This window comes from Ovis canadensis, chromosome X (assembly GCF_042477335.2).
Source record: "Ovis canadensis isolate MfBH-ARS-UI-01 breed Bighorn chromosome X, ARS-UI_OviCan_v2, whole genome shotgun sequence".
In the NCBI taxonomy this organism is placed as follows: domain Eukaryota; kingdom Metazoa; phylum Chordata; class Mammalia; order Artiodactyla; family Bovidae; genus Ovis; species Ovis canadensis.
This window is the reverse complement of record NC_091727.1, coordinates 144,991,163-144,994,788: the sequence shown is the minus strand read 5'-3', so window position 1 is coordinate 144,994,788 and position 3,626 is coordinate 144,991,163. Positions and strand designations below refer to the sequence as shown.

Here is a 3,626-nt window from a genome sequence, read left to right as displayed (position 1 = left end):
GTGAATCTCTCTAGGTCTAAAGGTTTATTAAAAAAGCAATCTTGTAAATCAATAATAATAATATGCCAATTTTAAGGAATAGTGGTAGGTGGTGGGATTCCTGGTTGTAATGCACCCATAGGTTTTATAGATTCATTAATGTTTTTTAAGGTCTGTTAGGAGATGCTATTTGTTAGATTTCTTTTTTATGACAAAAACAGGAGAGTTCCAAGGAGAACAAGATTCTCCAATATGTTTTAATTCTAGTTGTGTATCTATAAGTTCCTTAGCTGCCTGTAATTTCTCTTTTGTGAGGGGCCACTGCTCTGTCCAAATAGGCTTATCATATTTCTAGGTTATTTTAATAATTGTACTGTTTATTAAATGAGCAGTGGCCCCCAGGAAAAATGTGGAATGCATATCTGAGTTTGTCATATCTTATATCTTTTTATTAAAAGCATATACCTTACTTTTCCTTAGCAAACTACAAAGTGTCTTGTATATTAGCATTTTATAGATTAGTGAATGTTTATTATATCATATTATAATACATATTTATTACATATAAATATATAGTTATATTTTATATATCATATATTATACATTATGTAATATATTTACTAATAGTTTAAAATCTCTTTAGTTTTTCTGTAAGAAAAATCTTTTGTAAGAGGAAGTTAATGTTTAGTAATTAATGTTTTAAAATCTTATTTTATTTGGAAATGACCCAGCTATTTAATAAATATAAATTTAGTTTAGTACAACTCTAGAAATTTAAGTTATCCCCAATCCTAAGAGATTATTTTAGATTATAATAACAGATTATAATAATAGATTATTCTATTAAAAATATAATTATTTTTAATAGAGTTTATCTAAAAGTTTTTACCTCATTTATATATTTATATATAAAGAGTTACCTTTTTGTTGATGAATTTAGTTTACATTAAACCTAGGCATAATAAAAGTATTATATAATGTTGATGACTTAAGACAGGTCTTAATTAGATTAGCAAACAATTACATTTAATTTATAGTTAAATAAACATTATATATATTTAATATTTTTCAGTTCACGTGAATTTAAATTTAAATAGAGCTCATTAACTTCATATTATCTAAAAACAAAGCTGGTATATCCATGGCAACACTGCCAGATGTTGAGGGTTTCAGGTAAAAGATGGAATTTGTCCCAGGTTTTTGTTGAAGGGGACCTGGAGGGGTCCCTGCTTGGAGTTTTCCAGAATAGGCTTTCTTTCAATTTCAGATTTAGACTTACAATCTTTGGCCCAATGCATTCCTCTACGGTAGCGAGGGCAGATTTTTGGAGGTTTTTTATTTTTATATATTTTTCTTCCTTTCCTTTTTTTTTTTTTTTAAGCTTTCTTGGGGCCATCCCTTTTTAAACGGTTCTTGTTTCCACATGTAAAGCATCCTTTATTTCCCTTTCTTAACGCAGCAGCTATTGTTTCAGCTGCCATTTGCATGTTTTGAGTTTCTAATCCTAGATTGCGACAAGCCTTCAAATAATCAATAATAGTCCCTTTCTCACGAATTGAAGCTATAGCTTTTTGACATTCCTGATTTGCATTATCATAAGCAAGTGATTTCTCTAGTTGCCTTTTGGCTTCTCCAAATACAGTATGGGAAACAGCAGTTTCTAATCTAGCTAAAAAATTAGCATACATTTCGTTAGATCCCTGAACTTTAAATAAGTGATTCTCTGCTCTTAAGGAGATACCCCTCGTCCAAGGTAAGGAACAGCGGCTGTGCTTTGCTGGAGCAGCTGTGAAGAGATACCCCATGCCAAGGTAAGAGAAACCCAAGTAAGATGGTAGGTGTTGCAAGAGGGCATCAGAGGGCAGACACACTGAAACCATACTCACAGAAAACTAGTCAATCTAATCACACTAGGACCACAGCCTTGTCTAACTCAATGAAACCAAGCCATGCCTGCAGGGCAACCCAAGATGGGTGGGTCATGGTGGAGAGGCCTGACAGAATGTGGTCCACTGGAGAAGGGAATGGCAAGCCACTTCAGTATTCTTGCCTTGAGAACCCCATAACAGTATGAAAAGGCAAAATGATAGGATACCAAAAGAGGAACTCCCCGGGTCATTAAGTGCCCAATATGCTACTGGAGATCAGTGGAGAAATAACTCCAGAAAGAATGAAGGGATGGAGCCAAAGCAAAAACAATACCCAGTTGTGGATGTGACTGGTGACAGAAGCAAGATCCGATGCTGTAAAGAGCAATATTGCATAGGAACCTGGAATGTCAGGTCCATGAATCAAGGCAAATTGGAAGTGGTCAAACAAGACATGGCAAGGGTGAATGTTGACATTCTAGGAATCAGCGAACTAAAATGGACTGGAATGGGTGAATTTAACTCAGATGACCAATACATCTACTACTGCGGGCAGGACTCCCTCAGAAGAAATGGAGTAGCTATCATGGTCAACAAAAGAGTCCGAAATGCAGTACTTGGATGCAATCTCAAAAACGACAGAATGATCACTGTTCGTCTCCAAGGCAAACCATTCAATATCAGAGTTATCCAAGTCTATGCCCCAACCAGTAATGCTGAAGAAACTGAAGCTGAGTGGTTTTATGAAGACCTACAAGATCTTTTAGAAGTAACACCCAAAAAAGTTGTCCTTTTCATTATAGGGGACTGGAATGCAAAAGTATGAAGTCACGAAACACCTGGAGTAATAGGCAAATTTGGCCTTGGAATATGGAATGAAGCATGGCAAAGACTAATAGAGTTTTGCCAAGAAAATGCACTGGTCACAGCAAACACCCTCTTCCAACAACACAAGAGAAGACTCTACACATGGACATCACCAGATGGTCAACACCGAAATCAGATTGATTATATTCGTTGCAGCCAAAGATGGAGAAGCTCTATACAGTCAACAAAAACAAGACTGGGAGCTGACTGTGGCTGAGATCATGAACTCCTTATTGCCAAATTCAGACTCAAATTGAAGAAAGTAGGGAAAACAGCTAGGCCATTCAGGTATGACCTAAATCAAATCCCTTATGATTATACAGTGGAAGTGAGAAATAGATTTAAGGGTCTAGATCTGATAGATAGAATGGCTGATGAACTATGGAATGAGGTTCGTTACACTGTACAGGAGACAGGGATCAAGACCATCGCCATGGAAAAGAAATGCAAAAAAGCAAAATGGCTGTCTGGGGAGGCCTTACAAATAGCTGTGAAAAGAAGAGAGGTGAAAAGCAAAGGAGAAAAGGAAAGATATAAGCATTTGAATGCAGAGTTCTAGAGAATAGCAAGAAGAGATAAGGAAGCCTTCTTCAGTGATCAGTGCAAAGAAATAGAGGAAAACAACAGAATGGGAAAGACTAGAGATCTCTTCAAGAAAATTAGAGATACCAGGGAACATTTCGTGCAAGAACAGGATCGATAAAGGACAAAAATGTTCTGGACCTAACAGAAGCAAAAGATATTAAGAAGAGGTGGCAAGCATACACAGAAGAACTGTACAAAAAATATCTTCACGACCCAGATAATCATGATGATGTGATCACTAATCTAGAGACAGACATCTTGGAATGTGAAGTCAAGTGGGCCTTAGAAAGCATCACTACGAACAAAGCTAGTGGAGGTGATGGAATT

The 3,626-nt window shown here is 36.1% G+C and overlaps 1 pseudogene; it reads left to right on the top strand.

Annotated features, from left to right (window-relative positions):
• The first annotated feature begins 2,112 nt into the window (after positions 1 to 2,112).
• LOC138930625 (craniofacial development protein 2-like) lies at positions 2,113 to 2,997 on the top strand (annotated as a pseudogene).
• The last annotated feature ends 629 nt before the right edge of the window (positions 2,998 to 3,626 follow it).